The following is a 20077-nucleotide window of genomic DNA, read 5'->3' as shown; positions in this document are numbered from 1 at the left end:
AAAAAATGGACTCATTATTACAAAAGAGTCATATAATTTAGGTTTGTCAATTTAGATTTATAACTGGCAGACAAAGTTCAATGCAAATAGACATAGCTTAATAGTCAGAATAAAGAAACCAGGAGGGAATGCTTCAAAGTAAAATGTTAATGTGGAAATTATTTGTGGTAAGACTGAAAAGACACAGAAGTCTTCTTTTATATAAAAGAAGAAAGTCAGCAGTGTGGGCTGCTAGAAAAAAAAAGAAACATAGATATTTTTCTGTTAGTAATTGAAGAATTGATTTGCACAAATTAAAAAAACTATCATAGTTTAACCAAACCTGATATAAAATAATTTTAAAAGCAGCTGTCAGAATATTTGCTTACTATTGTCTTCCTGTATTCACTAGTTCTGCTTAAATAGGGAAGTTAGAGGGCCAAGCTATGAAAGACAGGCAGTATATAGCAAAGTGGCATGAATGGACATTTACACACTTGATCACTGCTGATGTCACCAGTGGAAACCATTTCTTCCCTTCAGATTTCCACAGGTTAATTATTTTTACTGTAAAATCTGTTTCCATTATAGATTTGTGTGGCTTTGATCTGCAGCCTTTGACTCTCATTATTTTTTTCTCTGAGAGATTAATGGTCCACAGAGTAACTGGGTTTTGGTGTGGGGGAAGGGGTTGTAATTTTTATAGTACTTATACACCATAAACAAGTCTCCTGTAAAGGTTTTTTTGGTGATAAAATACACAGTATACCACTTATCCCCTGACAGGGCATTTTACTGGGCCCCTAGTCCCATTTGTGAATTTTCCACATCCTTTTCAAACATCTTTGTTCCAAATATTTGACAGTGCACATCCTTCTGCATGCTTACCCAAACTACTCTTTTTAAATGTATCATTACTAGCTGTGATTTTATGAGTCAGTAGTTAGCCTTCACCTAGAATTTCTACAAAATATTGGCTTGCAGATGTTAGAATGACAAAACCTCATCTCGTGGACTTAAATCTGTAAGTGACCTTTAGGTGTAAGTGTGAAAGAAAAACTAAAGCACCCAGAAAATAAGTTATATTTATAATGCAAAAGAAGCAGCCAAATGGAGAATCTTCCCACATAACTCTGCCAGAGCATATGAAAATGAGAAATATAAAGAAAACATGTTATCTCTCTAAAATTATTTTTTCATCCCATCCAAGCTGCAAATAAACAGCTCCACTGGGAAGATTCCTAAAAGAACAGTGACAGTAGTTTAACAGAAGTTTGGCTGAATATGAAGTACTGTTTAAATCAGTTACAATGAGAAGAAAAATTTGAACAACTTAGAATCAATATCAGTTCCTGTAAAGAGTGTAACAAAAATATCCACTTAGGTAAGGAGACATGGATCCTTCAAATCACCAGGCTATAATAACAAAAAAGGACAAGGAGAGTAGAAGACTATAAATCTGGGAGGAGCACCAGATGTTAAGGTTAAGTGATTTTTGCAGCTTCCAAAAATTCTTTTGCTCATAAGCCCAGTAATTGGCCTGTCCATTTATATTGCTAACAGTTCTCTGCCTTGTTGAGACAAGTACCTGCTTCTATACAGGCTTTCTAAGCTTTTTTCTGCTCCCAATCTGTACTTCGTTATATACATCTATATTGGGAAAATGTTTGAACTATGGACACTTGGGACCATTTTCATTGTGGTAATATAATGCATTTTTCTGCAGTATCTAAGTTAAGGGCTTATTCATTGTATGAAATCATTAATGAGAGATGGCACCTCTAGGGGACACACCTAAGATCTGGTTTTCCCTCTGGAGATGTATTTCAGAGCATTGATTACAGGGGAGCCTACAATGGCTCACCTTTAAATGTAGGACCCAGTTAAATTCCTGAAGTTCTTCAGCAAAAACTCACACTGAGACTTGAGTGTTCATATTAACTTCTTTTCTTTCTTGTATTTCTGTGCAAGAAAAGAGGATGTAGGACAAGGGTGTTTTGTAGGTAACATAGACTTGATCATGGGAACTAAACTCACAGTCACTGTTGTAAACATTCAGCTACTTATCTTGATATTGCTGATTTCTATTTCTAACTTGGCTTGATTAAGTTCACTATTGTTAGAATACATGCCTCATAAGCAAAGTTTACACTGATTGGTAACACACATTCACCAGAAATTCTAGTTTCATTGACTCTGGATACAATTTTAATCAATACGTATTTAAGTTTTATAGTTTGTGCTGCATCCATGTTCCGTTGCACGTTAATTTATGGAGAAGATTTTACAGAAGACAAGCATGAAATTGAAAAGTGTAAAATGAGCTATGGTTGCTACTTCATCACTTTAAATAATACTGTAGACCTCCAATTATCCAATAGGAGAGAAATAATAAAGGCTGTATATAATGCCGTAATAGATTTTACACAGATAAGGCAACATTTTACCTCAAAGAATAAATCATTTCAGTTCTTCCTGGCCACCAAAACAAATCTTGTGTTAATCCAGTGAGGTTTATCACAAACCAAAATGGTATGAATGGTATATATTACTTGTTTCATTAAAATCTGATTATATTATAATGTAGAAATCTAATTTCTGTAAGTACCTCATTATTCCTTATTTCATCTGCCAAGTGCAAGTGTGATTTTATTGTAAGAGTGAATTAAGTCAAGGCATAATAACCAGATTGATATCCTGAACAAAAGTCACACTATGATGAAACTTTCATTCTTAAGAAATGTACAGATGGCTGTGTTAAATGATCCACGATAAGTGTACATTTTTCTGTGGGTCACATGGTTCCATTACAAATAAAAACAATTTAGATGAAATTATGAACCCGATCTATCTCCTCAACAATTTTACACTGAAGTAACATTGATGACTTCATGAGATTTTTTTACCAGTTGACATCTAAGCAGATAAAATAAGAATACGGCGGTTCTGTGAGCAATTTAGTGCACTTAAAACCTGCTGTGGAATTAAAAATATGGGTTTTGTTATCAGTAATATTTTTCCTTTGATCACAAGGCTCAAGTCCTTTTATCCAAATACCCATTCTCACTGAAACCTACATATTGTTCCCACCGCTGGTCCTTAAACTGCCAAGAATTTCAAGAAAAAGGGAATTAAAATTGCTACACAGCTAGAATACAGTAGTAATTAATAACTTCCATGTTAGTACTCATTTTTGACAACCAAAAAATAAAATGATCCTTTCAAATGGAAGAGCTACTAATATTCAAAAATTTTTCCCAGCTCCCATGATGTAGAGGTGATTCTGTGTTTCATGACATAATTTGTGCACTGCTGTGCCTCCTCGAAGTCTTGTACCTCATTTGGATCATAAGGGCTGCATTTAGGAAGGTAAATGTTTTCACCTATGGATGATCAGCTCAGACTGCTTGATATAATCATTTGTTTTCAGCTCTTTTTTTTTCTCCTTCTCTCTGGAGACTGACCATTTCAGAGAACTAGTCAGCTATAAAGAAGCAGAGTTACTCACATGCACTGTTGAAGCATATCTTTCTCTCATATGGTCATTTTATACAGCCAGGAGATATATTTGAAGGGCAAAACCCTCTGGCTATTAAATGTTTTTAACTATGCATTGCACTCTACTGCACCTTCAAAGAAATGATGTTGCAACATTGATTACTTGGACCAACAACCAAAAAAAACCACTGCTACAAGTAATGTCTGTTCACGTCAAATAATCAGTGCTTCATTTTAAGACATAGCATGCATTTAGTAGGTCTGAAGGCTACACACATGAAAAAAACCATTTTTAATACTTTGCTTTCAAAGATAACTCATTCTCTTTGTGTTAAGTTTCCACTGAGAGCATGAGCTTTTTACCAAATTGGAGGGCCTTTAAAAATGTAAGGTAATAAAACTGTTTGATCTTGTCAGATACTTAAAATATTAATCAATAACAAACCTCTAGTAAAGTATGGACATTGGAAAGGGAGGGGGGAGAAGTAGGGAGATGAAGACCTTCAGCTGACATTCATAGATACCTTCATGTATATGGCTTAAGCAGAAATTACTCCAGGTGAGGTTCTGTCTTAATTTTGTTGTGAAATATAATGTGATAAGAGAGGATGGACACGTATAATCAAAGCTTTTCTTGTAACAAACTTAAAAGCAGAGATAGAAGAGTCCTTGGTTATTATTTTCTTACTATGTTGGTATGTCTTATCAAACTGGTTAAATTGAAATCCCCAGCTCTTAGTAGAAACCATAAAATGGTCCAGTCAATAATAGCAAAAACTCAATCCAATAAAATATCTTTTAATCCTATGACTTTGTTATGACTACCCTTGGTCTTCATCTGGACTAAAATTTCTTCAAGTCCTGAAGCATAAGAGAGCTTTCTGATGCTGAATTCAGTCAGCAATTATATTCAGCATATATGACAATGCATTTATATGTGTGTATACAGATTCAGACTTATATAATATTAATACCAAATATATGAGAAACATACAAATGTACTAAAAATACATAGAATACTTTAATATGTTGCCTATCTCAATACTGTTCTATCAACTGTGTGTCAATATCTTCTTTACCTGTGTAAATATTTTTCCATCAGTTCTTTTGCCATTGTGTTGGTCTCTGATATGTGAACGATTTCTTTAGTTTCTGTCTCAGTGGTCATAGTATTTTGTGCTTCTTCTTTTGTGTAAATGTTCTGCGAAGAACCAGGAAAGGAAGAAACGTTTAAGGTGGCTAGAATGCAAAATCTGGAAAAGTAATTCCACCATCATTACAATCACCACTTTCTCTTACCTGTATCATCTCGCATCCTTATGATCCCCAAACATTTCACATTATAGGAATTATTAACATTACAAACTTCACTGGAAAGCAGAAGAATGTGGACTGTATAACAGCAGTTGCTTAATGCTACCAATTGCCTAAACAGGATGAATCTTGAAGGACGTTTGAGGTAGAGGGGAAAAAAAATCACAGTTTGCACAATATCCATCTAAGCAGGATAGTGGGCTAATCATCCGGTGACACGGACTCTCACATGGGCTACAAGGACAGCAAGCAAAAGATACAGGGATTTTTGATGGGTATCGGTTGCTTTGAAGTAACAGCCCATGAAGACACTGCTACTTTTTGATTATTCTTCTTTCAGTAAGAACTGCCTGAAATTTCTGCCAGTTTATATGTCTGTGGTATTGAATAAATATGGGTGGAAACATGACACATCATATATAAATACATGAATCACCTCAGTCATGTTGGCCACCTAATCAGCCTGGTGCTAGAAATCCTAAGGGCAGGGGCACGGTGTTGCAGCGGGGTGTGCAGGAGGGCTGCTGTTCTCATGGCGGGGACCAGGCGCGCTCTGCACCCACTGAGGGGTCGCTGGAGGCTCTCGTTTCTGCTCTGGGTGCTTTTACCTGGTGTCAATATCAGAGATGAGGTGAAGGTTGCAATTACAACCTCCATAACATGGACCATTCTTGTCCATCTTATCTGTAAATTATTGTCCAGAATAACCCCATTTCATTGAGGGGAGAACCTCCAACCTTTCTGTTCTTTAAAAAAAAGCAGTGGATTTAGGGGTTAAGAGAAAATTTCAAAACTGCATGAGGGTTTTGGCTATTAAATTTTTTGTGGCAAGCTACAGACATTCCTTATATCATTTTAATTTAGCCTATTTTATGATGGGATAAAATAACTTCAAGACAATAATAAAAAAAGAGAGACTGCATCAATCTATGTATCCCTCCCCGCTAAAATAAAATTAACTTGAAGCTAGTCAGCCTGATCTTCAACTGCTATAAAACCTCCCTGTAAAATCACTACTCAAGACTTACATTTATGCACTCAGGCATGATTTTTTTTTTAAAGAAAACTTTAAGGATGGCATGGCTCCTCCACCCATGCTCCATCATGCCATTTGCAAGGCCAGAATGGCATGTCCTAACCAATGGCACTTTTTTCTTTTGAACCATTGCTCCTTCACCAGTAGATGCTGAGCTCTCATAAAGTTTGTTTAAATATTTACCCTGTGACCTACACTTTGCTCTAGGTCATTAACTAGTGTGTAACTCCTGCTGTGGTCTTTTCATCTTTCCCATGAGAACGTCCTTCCTTGAGTTGATTGACTGCATATTTTACTTTATTGGAAGTAATTCTTTCTTATCGATGTCAGGAAACTAATTTCTTCAATTATTTCTTTTTCACTGTCATTCTTTTCTTGTATAACCATCACTAACTACAATAATGTCTCCTCATATTGCTTATTATTAACTCCAAGCGTGGTGAACATGATTGTCTCTCCCATTTAATGAAAATTATATTGGCTTCTATTTGACTGACATTTTTCAGCTTTCTGTGAAACATTGTTTTGGATAATTTGCTTGGGATTAATTTCAATTTTTTTGTTAGCCATCTTTTCTCTATTAGTTTGTTGTACATAGTATTTACATTGTAAGTATGTGTGCAATGATTTGTACAATGTCCACTGATTTAAATTAGATTATTTAAATTGTATATCTCAGTTTCCTTCTCTCCTCAAAAAAAGGGGTGTTCTTCCTACAATTACCTAAAATGATAATTATTTTTCTTTTCCAAAAATTTCAAATGTACCCTTTGTGAATGAAAAGAATTCTTTAGTTATGTCTTCAGAAACACATACAGACTCCTCTAAAATAAAACAACCTAAGTTTACATAAAACCCAGTAGATTTGCTGTATATCCGATGGTTTTTTAAGTAACAGATGTATTTTTGCTAACAAAGGATCTTCTTTTCTAGAGTCTGAAGATGCCAAATATAAATGTTCTTTTCCCAGGTAGACAGGCAGATTTTCTCTCATTCCTTTCTGACAAAACCCCCACATTTTCTTCCCCACATGTGGAAGAAAAGCCAAAGTTCTTTTATTTTGTGTTTCCTGTTTGACAACCTAGTTCATTTCTGATGCTTACTCAGTTTGCTGGAAATTGCTTTTACTTGTTTGCCTAGTGGCCTGACAAATGTTATTTCATTACTGGAAAGTAAGTCCGTCAAAGATTTCAAATAGCATTTCCTCTTTTTCTCTTTATGTAGGCAGATGACTATCTACGAATAGTTTGTATTTGCAAGTACAGTGCTTGTTCTGAACTAAATAATGACATCCTCAAGAGCATAAGAATGGCCATAATCAAAGGTCCTTCTGACCCAATACTCTGTCACCAACAGTGGTTGATGGCAGAGGTTAAATCAGGCAACTACATAGTGATCTTTCCCTGATATGTTCCCCCAGACTCCAGAAGTATATGGACATCGGTCCTTCATGAGCCAGAAATGTTATCTCCATGGCAAATGGTACCATAAGGATTTTTATTCCTCAACCTTACCTCTTTGCCTTTTCATCTTGTGCAAAGTTCGATTGCATCCTGAGGGTGAGTTCACCAGTTTAATTCATTACAGGAAAAAGGTGCCTGAGAGCTGTCTTTGCAAAGACCCATCAGTAGCAATTGAGGAGTTATTGCACAGCCCTGGCTTGTTTAATTTTTTGTTTGTTTGTTTCTTTTTTTTTTTTTTTTTTTTTTTTTTGGTATACTAGGTGCAGTTAAATAAACAAAAAGAATCATTTTCAAGTACCCTCATTTTCAAATGCTAAGCCTTTGTCAATAGTGAAAGTGCCTTACCTTTCAGCTGTAGTGCCACAGTTGACTTATCTTCTAATTTTGGCTCGGGTTGGATGGAGTATAGATGCCATATCCTTTCAAGTCTGGGACTGCATTGTCTGTTTTCCTCCATTTCTGCAGAAAACATCATTCTGTCATTCTTTGCCAAGCTCTTTTGGAGGTTTCCAGGAATAACAAACTGGAAGCTTTGCAAATTCTGTCTATTTGACCCATTTAATTTGATCTAGATGGGGTTATTTAATGTCTAATTCATTACAGAACTCTTAGAAATTGGAGGATTATCAGATGAGTTGATAACTCCTGCTTCCAAAATTCTGTAGCCTTTTCATGTATGAAGGGCTTTTCATGGGAAGGAGTCAGTATCTTAAAGCTGTATTTTTAAATGTTTGCCTGCTTGCTTTCTGACAGTCTTATTCTGAACAGTACCTTCAGAGTCTCATATGTAGAGTGTATGGGAAGTAACACATTGATCAACAGTTTCATGGCAATCTGTTTCAAATTGAAACTAACATTTAAGCTGTTACCAAAACTAGCCAGGTCTTCTATTACAAATAATATTCATTTTTATAGCTCCTTCTTTCTTTGTTTACCTAATAGCTCTCAAGTAACACTGTTTTAAGAATGGCTTCATTATACATAACTGCTCAACCAACAGTTTCTGAAAAGACGTTTTTGACCATAATTTGTTTCTTCTCCTTTCTCAGTATTCCTGGTATGTGAGTAGTTTCCAGTCATGTGATACGCTTAACTCCACAAGTGGATGGCTGAAGTTTTAAACTAGCCTATAATGGTAATTCATTTCTGATGTTACATTCTAAGCAAATAATAACAACCTGCTAAAGTGAACAAAACTTCTGGAATTTGCAAATGGATGCACTGGCAGATAATGAATGTCTGATCTGTGATCCCCCAAAATTTTTCATAGTCAGTCTCATGCCTTTTATGCACAATTTCATTTAACATTATTATTCATGTCTCAGTATAAAACCCAAGAATCTATCTTAAATATCTGTCATACAGATTACACCTTCTTTTCCTTCAAAGGCATGTTCTTTTCTTTTCTATATCTTGTTTTGTATGCTGTTTGTATTCTTGAGACAACCTCTTCCAGCATCTGCAGAGCTTCATAGTGAGAGTCAGAGATCTAGCTTTTGTTGCTGGTTGCTCCTGTGACTTTTTTAAACATCAGGCACCCCCAGATCTTTTTTCTTCTCCTTTCCTCCATCCATTCTTGTCTTTGCCAGCTCATACAGTAAGTTCCCTGAGATGAGTGGGTTTCTCTCTGTAACAAAGATATTGACATGGACCTTGATGGAGTGAGAGGTTTTCCCTGATTTTCCCATCTCCTGTCAATGCTTAATGGAGGGTAAATACTTGTAGTGGAGATTACAGGAACTACTCACTGAACAAAACTGTATTTTTATTTACAGTGAGGATAACACCCCATATAAGCCCAGAATGCAAGACATACTCAAGCTGAATTTGTCCTGAAAAATATGTGTGTTCAACATGTAAGACTGTGATTTGAAAATGTTGGGTTTTCAGCAGAAGTGGCCAATGGTCAAGATTTGGACCTCACTGTGCTAGGCATTGTACTTCTGTCACTAACTTAAGAAGTAACAAGGTGAAGTTTTCAGCCTGGATAATTTTGGGGAAGATGAAAGAAGGCCTTTTCAAGACTGTTTTTGCACACTTCGAAGAAACAAAATACTAATGTATAGGAAAGAGTTGGTTTATTTGTACATTCTTCCAGAAGGATCTGGGTTGCAACTTACAATTTTCCAACACTGACATGTATTTCAATTACCAAAAGTTAGTTATACAGTGAGAAACAATGAAGAAGGGACAAGAAAAAGTAATGATCCTCTTTTCCAAAGAAACATAAATAGCAGCATTATTGGGTTTGCATTTAGTCTTAGTTTTCTTGAATTCCTAGCAATAAATAATTTAATCCTATAAAGCTATCATTAGAGTAACTGACACTATAAATCACTGCTTTTACAATGGACATCTAAGCAAGATGGTTTTACTGCCTCAATATTTTGAATTAACTGAATAAAAGTTAAAAGCATTTCCCCTAGAGATTTACAATAGAATTGGGTTTGGCCTTTGTAAACAAAATCAGATATTGTCATAAAAAAATGTACTTCCAGCTGCTTTATAGAAATTACCACACACATGAATCTCAGAGGATTTCTCTTAAAATGTGAACTTGTGGCCTTCCTAGCAGAGAAAGAATGAGACAAAGGGAATCAGGCCAATGGTGCTTGCCTTTTCCCAGGCATTGCAAAAAAAGCCTTTGGCAGGGGAGCAAAGAAGAGATGAGTGACTAGCAAAAGAGAGGTGTATGTTGCCTTATTACCTGTACAACAGCTTGTCACCATTTCCTTGATGAAAGGAGCTGTAATAAGTTATGCATAGTTTTAATAGCAACTTACAACTGTAAAAAGAGGAATCACAGAATTCAGTATATACAGGGCCATAATCTTCACATCCAGAAGACTTTAATTGTAAAAACAAACAATTGTGCTCATTACACATTCAGAGCAGTGTACAAACATGAGCTGATTAATCCTTATTAATCTTGAGAGGTAACTGGGAGCAGGTATGACATTTTATTCACAGTTTAAAGAGCGAAAAGCTGAGGCAGAAAAGGAAGCGACTCAGCATGGAAGCAATCTAAGAGTTGACAGTTTCATATCTTGGACAACCAGACCGCCTTTCTCTATGCCCTTTTGCCAAAATGTACTTATTCGTCCAGCCTGGTAGGCCTGCTTGTGTGGGATAATACAATGAAAGAAGGGAGAATCTGGACTCCAGGGGGTTTGAATCAGGGTTGTCTTCCACAGCCAGAGTGCAGACACCTGTTAATAGACTCCCTGATGTCCACTGGAGCCTGAGGCAGTTCTGTGCCACCGACTTCAAAAGGATCACAATCACGTCAAAGGTTGCAAAGTACTGCAGTATCTTAGGATATCCACAAAGTTAAACATAATAGCATGCCATTTTCCTCCCCTATCTTTTCTCTCCTGTGAGAACATATGAGTAATACCTCCTGCTGATACATGCATACTGCAGCTGGAAGAGACATTTCTCAGAAAAGCAGGCAGAGGATAAAATCCCCAAGAACAGTAGGTATCCCCATTAAAGAAGAATTTCTCCTGTGCTGGGCAGATCCCTGAAAGATCTTTGCTTCCTTTTTTTGTTGTGAAAACATACCATAACATAGAAGTCCTCTGTGCAAAATCACACTGTATATACAGCATTCTTGAGTTATAATTGTATAATCTTGTCAAGATTATAAACAAGATTCAATATATAAACAAGATTCTTCAAGAGGCCCCTCCTCAACACACCCACCTTTCAGAGTTCAGAGTCAAAACTTTACTTAAGTTTTAGTCACAAATGCATAAACTTAAGTTAATTTACTGTTCAGACTAGGAAATTAATTATAATATTGACTTGATTGGTATTTTGGAAACACCTAAAGTTGGGTAGTCTCAACCAGTTATTACTCGTATGAAGGAATCTTCTCTGAGATACCAATATTATTGGATTTCCTAATCATTTTGAAAAACTTTTAGGTTTTGTATCTGGAAATATTCTCTCCTATGAAAAGTTAAGCCTGAAAGCCTCCTCATGGGGACAGACTTTGGCAGCAGACCAGTGCCCTTTGACCCCAGGAAAAGTCTAGCTGGGAAAGTTGGCAAGATAACGTCCTTATTTTTTATTTCCTAAGGCCTTTTCTTTTTGTAGAAAGTGCTGAATTATTCACACTATGCTAATAAAGTTCATTTGAGTCATCTGAACAGTCTCCTGAGTTTATTAATAAATTATTTAATAAAGCAGTGAATTTGGTCAAGTTGTCTCTACATTAAACTGGTTGAGAATATAGTGATAATCAGATAAACAGCAAAGATGAATTACAAGACAGGGAATGCAGGCAGAATTGTGCTGGGAAATGAGACTGCCAGTATTCCAGCCTGAAAGAGCCTGGGGAAATTCAGCTGGCAAAACCTGGAGAAAGCCTAACGTGGTAAAATGTGCTCACTTAGAGGTGGAAAAAAGTGGTTCTGTGCACGGAGTCAGGATACGGCCAAGATAGGACATTCTGACAGCAGCTTCATTGACATTCTCTGACATAAATCTCCCACAGCATCTACAGACATTCATGCCAGAGCGGGCATTGCAGGGGGCACTGATGTGCAACAGAAATGGATGCAGCCTATTTTAAACTGACATTCTACAAATACATCCATTCTTTTCCCCCTGTGAAGTAGGTAGTTGTTTCCCATTTATTGCAATACTGAGAAAATAGCATTAATCTTTCCTTTGTTCAGCCAATTCACATTTTGAATCAAGATTAAGAAACAGAGCTATTTCTCTCTTCAGATGATCCAAATTTTCCATCATTCAATACATTTGATCATTTCTCAGCTGAAGTTGTATTTTTTCCCTAAATATTCAAGTTAGATGGTATCCCCAAGGACTTTCTTAGGCATAGCTAAGGACATACCTGTCTGAAAGACTGAATCTCTTGGCAGATCATACTACTATAGAAGGAAAACAATGGAGGTCCTTGGTTTAAGAATGAGGTTCTAGCTATGTAAAGGCCTGGTGTATCAATTCAGGAATGCTTTGCATACTCCACCTACTACTTAATCCATAATAGCTTGAATTGGGTAACCTCCCAGTTGATTGTCCCAAATTTTTTTTCTTGATGTTTGCATTTTTGGTGAAAGAGTAAGAGATGAAATCTCAGAAGGAATTTTTGCATTCTCTGGGAAGGAATTTCATAGCCTTGTTTTTCTGTCCCTTGCTTTAGCAAGTTGAACCTTGCAGCTGACAGTCTCATCCTGCCTGCAGAACTTAGCTGTGGAGGGATGTTATGATCTCCTGACAAGAAATGACTTTTTAGAAATCTTGGGCAAGTGCCAGGAGATCACTATCTTGGAGCAAATGCAATGTTCCCTGGGGAAGCAGTATAAGAATTCTTGGATAGACAGCACTGAATTTGCCTTTGAGTAAGAAAGGCATCAGTCATTCTGCTGAGGTTTTCTTCTTCACCAAACAGAAGTGCAAGAAAATATTCTCAGTATGAAGAAAAATTCTTATAAAAAGGGGGTCTGTGTCTTTGATAACTGTTGAGAAGACACCACTGACATATTAAAAAGTCATGCATCGATCCCACAGGATCTTCAAAATTATTCTTTCTGAATTATATCAATTGTACATGGGTTTAAGAATAGCTATCAGGTGTCCAAGCAGACAGAAGAAAAGTGGAATTGCTACTTAGATTGTCCACCAAAAATTTCTGAGCAAGACTAGGACATGCTTTGGCAAACCATTTTCTTCACTCATCTATAACACTGGTAAGAAGAAAGACAAGGTATTCTTAATTTGCTTCTAATACTCAGGCAGATGAAGGGTCCTGACATACATAGGATGAGGTGTATTTTTTGGTGATGTTTGTGATGCATTATCCCAATTGTTGATTCTGTAGTAAGTGTGGTATGGTTTGAAAACAGTGTTCAGCTCACTTTTTGTTTGTATATTTACTTAGATATATCCAAGGTAACAAATGCTTTTTAATATTCTTGTGTTGCTGCAAAGCACTTTGAAGCACTGATGCAAAAGGCATTAATAAATTAATTCTATTATTATTTCAACATTCTATACTGCAGATCCTGTGGACTAAATATTAAGATTTAGGCAACAGGGTGGATACACAGCAACTTGTGATAGTTTAGATTCTTCTTACTGCACAGTTTCTGCATTAAAATAATTGCTGAAATATGTTCATCATGTTGGACTTCTTAAATTTAATGCACAGAGCATCATCAACTGTTTATTTTAATACTTGGCAGGTAATCAGCATTTTGACTGACAATCTTCCTTTCTTCACTCTTCAGTGTGGACTATTGCCAGCATTCACTGCTACCTATGTATCAGTGTATAGGGCCTTGGGTTGAGACTTGTACAATGCATCACTATGCAGCTATTTACAAAGAGTCATAAAGAATCTCTTTGAAACTGCAAGAAGAAAACTCTGTAAGTGGGCTGAAAATAGCCATAACAATTAGAAGCCAACAAGGACAGCAAAACCACAGTTGTCAAGCACAGCAGTGTTCCCTATCACTTACGTGAGGAAAATAACTCAAGAGATGAAAAGCAGCATGTAGTGAAGCACCACAGTCACGTTCTGCGGTGCCTCAGTTCACAGGTTCCCAAGATATGATTTATAATATTTAGAAACATCAAATACTATCTCTCCAACAGCTTGCTTACCTTCTGTGATCAAAGCCCTAAAGACTGGCTGCAACCCTTGGGTTGCAGGTCTTTAAAGCTCTGTATTTTGTTCAGCACACCTCTCAGCATTAACCTACACTCGGAAGTACCATACCCAACCATTCATTCTCCAGTTTGACCACCTTTGTAGTTCAGACACGAGAGAAGCCTCTACCATAAGTCTAGGGCAAAGCATGAATTTACATCTTAATGTGATTTAACTGTGTGCCACTCCAGATTCTCCAGTTTCACAATCTAGCATTAAACTATACCTTTATTATATCCTTTAAACATCTATCAAGTGCTGAAATATATACATGTGGAGAATTTCAAAGGCTTCTGGATACTCTAAATCATATTGTATAGAAAACATAGGCCTTTTCCTCAGTAAATATGCTAACAATATATATATGCCTAATATTTAATTAATTAAAATATATTAATGTAAAATGCTTTGTCTTTCTATCCAGCTCCCTGCTTAGCTAGCAGACACATCCCTAGAACCATTAGTCTTAAGGGTTATTACACTATTTGTAATACTTCAGATTAAAAATGTATTACATCCTCAGGTCTCTTCATTATAATTTTTACACAATCCACGTTACCGTTAGGAGCAAAGTATGAGAAGTAGTTTCAAAGTAGCGTTTGTGGGATTCATAGACTGGAGTGTGTTTATGATGTACATTTATTTGCTCAAAGCCATTTGCAAAGGGTTTTGAACATTACTTAAAATCTCTTTGTGCAAAAGCACAAAGCTTTACTTTTGATTTGAATTTTTCTTTGTGAAACCATATACATTATCGTTCACTTGTACATCTGAACTGGATGAAAGATGAGAGAGTGTTCAAAGTCCTCCACTTTCCCTCTAGCACAGCCAATGTCCCATCTGTTCCCCAGACTGACATGCTTAAGCTTTATCATGGTGGACAGTTGCCTTCTCACTGGCACACCACCCTTCCGGCACTCAAAGAATGAGGTGATAAAAACTAGGTACCAATGCTGTATGAAGGGAAGCTGTATTAGCTTTTACCCATTTGCTATGAAATAAGAAAGAACAGCAACATGTCCTCATCAGCAGCATGAACAGAAACACATCCTGAGAAAGATTTTTTCTCAAGAAGCATCTTCCAGAAAGTTTCACAAACTGAGCCATGCCTGTGCCAACTACAGAACCTGGTGGAATAATGAAATCCAAATCAGCTTACTAAAATAAAAGAAAAAAATCCAGTAAGCTACTTTTCTCACTAATCTCAAACGGTTTTTTTCTTTATTTGGCTTCTTTTTCTATTATTATTTAAATTGAAAATTGAGGAGCACTCTGGTCACAGATGTATTGGAAAATATAGACATTTTGCAGGAGGTGTCTACAGGAAAGTCAAAGATATTAAGGCAATTTAAAGCAGATGAAATGCAAGACAGACAACAGAGCTTAGACAAAAGAAAGGCACAGCAGTGAACGACTTTCCCAAGGTCATAGAGTGCATCGGCTGCAGAGCTGGGACTAGAACCCTGGTCTCCAGATACACAGCCTAATCATACATTTCTCAATAGCAAAATTTGCAAATTAGATACCACACATATAAAAATTCTGTTTATGTACAGTATTTCCTTAGTGAGCAGGGGCAAATAAAAGATCAATTATTTAAGAACTTGCTTAATAAGGAGAGTATGTTTCAGTAATTACTGAGGCCAACTAGTGAGCTGAAGGTCTTATAAACCATACAATGTTTCCTCATTGTACTATGGAAGATGTTCTTGATTAGCCCTCTTGTGGTTTGTGTGCTGTGCCTCTCCTATAATGAGTAGGGTGAATGCACATGGTACTGATTGACACATGGTTCTTACATGTAGTTCTTTAAAGTTTAATTCATTTCATTTCTATCAGAAGAATGTTATTTTTCATGTGTATGTGAATCTTAGAGGGCGTTGTTTTAGGTGAAGATTTGCCATTTAAGTGGTGAATTTAACCAAACGATGTTTAGATTTCTGTGACAATAAAAACACATACTATAAGAGAGATATCTATGATGATCAAGTGATTTTCATTTTTGTCCAATTTAGATTTCAGTGTTTATAAGCATTATGTGTTCCTTCAGCTATGATGTGCTTTGAAGAAAGTTGTAAAAAGCAGAATCTCTGAAGTCATCCAAACTTTCTGAGCATGCCTTATGCAGGAAAAGGCGGTGGAAAATTCTTTGGTTTGTACTACAATAAAACAGGTAGCAATTTTGAATGTAGGTAGTAGCAGAGTTGCCAAGAGACCTTAGCAAAATAAAGTAGTGGTCAGACATCAAGTCTCTTATTCCAGATAGAACTGACCCACAGGTGGGGAGTTTACAACCGTGTAAAGGTCGAAGTCCATTACTCACTGTTAAATTTGGGTCAACTGTTGCTCTCTGTCAAGGGGTCTGAAAAAAAGTCTTGGTGGACTTATATCCAGTATATTAAATTACATCACTTTTCCCTGAGTTTCAATCTCCTGTATCACGAGACACCATATCACATAAGAAACGTCAACAAGAGAAATGACAGAAGGGCAGTGTAGGAGACCTGCAATAAATGGATGCAGTTCACATAACCTGAGCCTATCCCCTCTTTCTTTAAAATAGAAGCCAGCAAAGCACAGGACATTTCCTGGGGATTAATGGTCAGAAGGATGTGTTGACGGGATGAGACGTAGCCAAAAGCCATTAGGTTACACTGGTCACTCCTTCTCCAGGAATGGCCCTTTGTAAATGTATACACATAAACATTAATGACTGAAAAGGAACATAGTTTACCCATTTATGAGGTATGGGCAGTAGCGTCTCATTTTTTCATTCAGTTTTCCAAATTACATTGGAAGTTGCTGAGGCTTTTTTTTATTTCATATTTCCTGCTTCCTTCCTCATTTTGCACTGCAAAACTTGTGCATAACCTGGAATGGTCAAACACCTCCACAGTTCTAGGAACTGAGGAATCTTAGTGGTTTTTTTCTTATTGTCTTTTCCATTTCTGACAACCTCTGCCAAAAGCAACCTTTAGGAAATGTTAACATGTTGTGGGTAGCAAACTGCTAGTTTTTCACATGCTATTAGTGTCACGCAGTTCTAACAAACTGGATGCTTTTTTATTTCCCTGTTCTCACAAAAATTTTGTACTGTCAGCAACACATATACCACTAACATTCACAGCATGTGTAGCGAGATGCTAAAGATTTTTAGGATAGCCTGAACTTTGCAACTTCTTTTTATAGTTCTTCCAGAAATAAATAGTCTACCACTGCATAGAAAAGGAAGAGACAATGGGAAGGGGAAGAGGAAAGGGAAAGGGAAAGGGAAAGGAGGGAAAATGTGCTGTTATCTCAGATAACTACCATGCTCACTATCTACAGTAAAATGGTACTGGAGATATATTCTGCTGCTTTGCCACCAGGCAGCTACATATTGATGTCCTGACCTGTCCTTGTTATCTTTTTTCTCAATACAAGCAAAGTAGCTTGTCTTGCTGTGGTTCTACTCAGGATAGCTGCTGATGGGATTTAGTTACGCAAGTATTATAAGAATGTAAAAACCAGCTTTTTTCTTAGATTGGCTGATCCAGTCTTTCCATTAAACATTCGAGGAAGGTTTGTCTTGCCTATGTAGACACTTACTATTAAATTATCTACATCTGGTCTGGCTACTCTAAATTCTCTTTACTGCCAATGAAGAGAAAAAGAGCATTTTCAAGCTGTGATTTTTTTGTCTTGGGTCAGCAATGCTTGCTGTTTTCAGTCTTGCCTTTGAAATGTCTACTTCTTGTCAGTGATTACAAGCGATTTACAGTGACCATTTCAGATTATTAGATGACTGTTCTGTAGATGCCTACATTCAGCCAGATGCATACATCTCCTTACGTAAAGGACTAAGGCCATTCTGCCCAGCACTTGAGTAGATCAAGTACTTCTGAAGAAACAAATGAGCTCAGAATCCCAACATTTTTAAATGAACCATGTTGGGCGGGGTCTTACGAGCCTTCAGGAAAGACATAACTCTGGAACATCTGGATTTTATCAACTAGATCTTCTGTTTTACATAAGTATCAGATGCCCATGACTCCACACACTATAGCAGGCAAAATTATGTTGTATTTCATACTCAGTTTCTCCAGGGACACTCTAGTCTCTTCCTTCTCCTAGGTTGGCCCCTCCTTCTGGCTATGCTGGCTACCTTCCAACAAAAGCAGAGAAAACTGACCCAGTCACATATTCACCCAGCCCTGGAGCTCAAGAACATATTCCTTAAGTATCTTAATTAGGTTCCTCTTCTGAGGGCTGCCTCTTTTCAAAGGATAAATTATAAGGAAGCTTAAAATTTTAACTTGGACACTTAAGTTTATATTGAAAGTGAATGATGTGAGAAAAAGCAGTAGTTTACTAAATTTTGTTTCTGTTTTCTTGAAAAAATTTTCAAAGAGTTTCCTCAGTATATGTTAACAGCTTCTCCAGTGCACCAGTGAAGATATTTAAAAGCCAAGGATTTGGGGGAAAGAGAATAGTTTAGGTGTACTGAGGAGCCTCAGAGGAGAAGGATACAGCTATGGAAGACTAGAGGTCCAGTAAAGATCTGAGCTGATCCTAAACCCTCCACAGAGGGTCTTGGGATCTGCCCCTGCTCCCAGCAGGAGGGTGAGTGGGTACCGATTTCTGTTCCAAGGTTTCCATCCCATGACTCGAACCATCTGAGGCTCCAGCCCCTGGGACAGTTGAGACTAGCCTGAATCCTGGGCAGATCCCAGCCTCCAGCTCAGCCATCTGCATAGTGCCGGCCATCCTGGTTGTGTCCCCCTTCCACCCAAAGGGATAGAGTTTTTATTATTTAAAACTTTCTGTATTAGATGGTTGCCAAAAGCCACCAAGGGCCTTGCTAGTTGCACAGCCCCAGGTCACTTCACTTCCTCTGCACCTCAGGCCATTTAGCAGTTGTCACCAGGGTTTCCATCACCCTCTGATCTCCTGCCTCAAGTGCAGCACAAAAGGGTGAAGTTAGACAGAATTGCATAACAAGTTTCACCTACTGCTTCCTTGGTTTTTCCACCTTAACCTGAATTAATCTAGTCAAAGCTGGGCAGATGTAGTTATGGTCTTGCTTATCTGAGAGGTGCTTTTAGCTAAGTGCTAGCCCATGTTATCTTGTGATCCTGAATGTCATCCAGTCATAAACAGCCTCTTGAGAGTAATGAATTAAAGATCCATTCCCTCCTCGCCGTTCCTGGACAGCAGGAAGAAAAGAAATTATCCACATCAAAATCATAATTCTGCAGTCTCCAGTACTCAAGAGGATACAGTAAAAATGACTTATATGATTTCCTGACAAAATAAGATATAAGTCTATATAGGTGTTGATAGAGAGGTAATCGTTTATATCAAAAATTGTTCTCCAGTCTCAATTTTCAGATGAGATATTTTTTTCCCTTTACAAGATTGCCTTCAGCTTGAATAGATCCTTAAACTTCTTTATTTTTCCTTACAAACATTTTTGACACTTACAAACATTTTGTATGCTGCTAAGTAGTGTACCTTTGCTGGAGGCTAAATTACAACTTCTGTAATTTTTTACCATTATTAGGTACAAATCCAAGTCCCCAAAGTCTAGTACATCTGACTTTTGAAGAAATTCAAGATCTGATCTACCTTGAAACATTGCTGCTTTGGGCTGTCTCTGTTGGTATGGTCAGATGTTGCAGATGATCAAGTTAGCATGTTATAAGAAATTCTCCACATGGGTAAAACATAGTGACATACTGTGTAAAAAATCACAGTCAACTGCAATGCAGCATAAAACAGACTGTGATCATGCCCATGCAAAATCAAAGTAAACTGTTTCCTAAGCTCTGTTACCCTCATCACTAAGCTTACTGGCCAGGACTAGATCCACAGCAGCATGCAATGACAAAAGGGCTAAATATTCAATTTGTAGCAACCTATAAAGATTCACAGAAAATAACAGCCGGAATGCATGCGAGCTCTGCTACCCTGATCAAAATTACTCTGAAGGTTTTCTGAGGATTACACAGGTAATGGGACTGATGACTCTTCTTGACCCTGAACTGATACAGGCAAATGTCAGAGGGAGGACGTGGGCTTTGGGTAGACTGTCCTTGGCCATGGACAGAACAAGACTTAGCAAGGGCC

The sequence above is a fragment of the Aquila chrysaetos genome, chromosome 14 (assembly GCF_900496995.4).
Source record: "Aquila chrysaetos chrysaetos chromosome 14, bAquChr1.4, whole genome shotgun sequence".
NCBI lineage: Eukaryota > Metazoa > Chordata > Aves > Accipitriformes > Accipitridae > Aquila > Aquila chrysaetos.
This window is presented reverse-complemented; position numbering follows the sequence as displayed.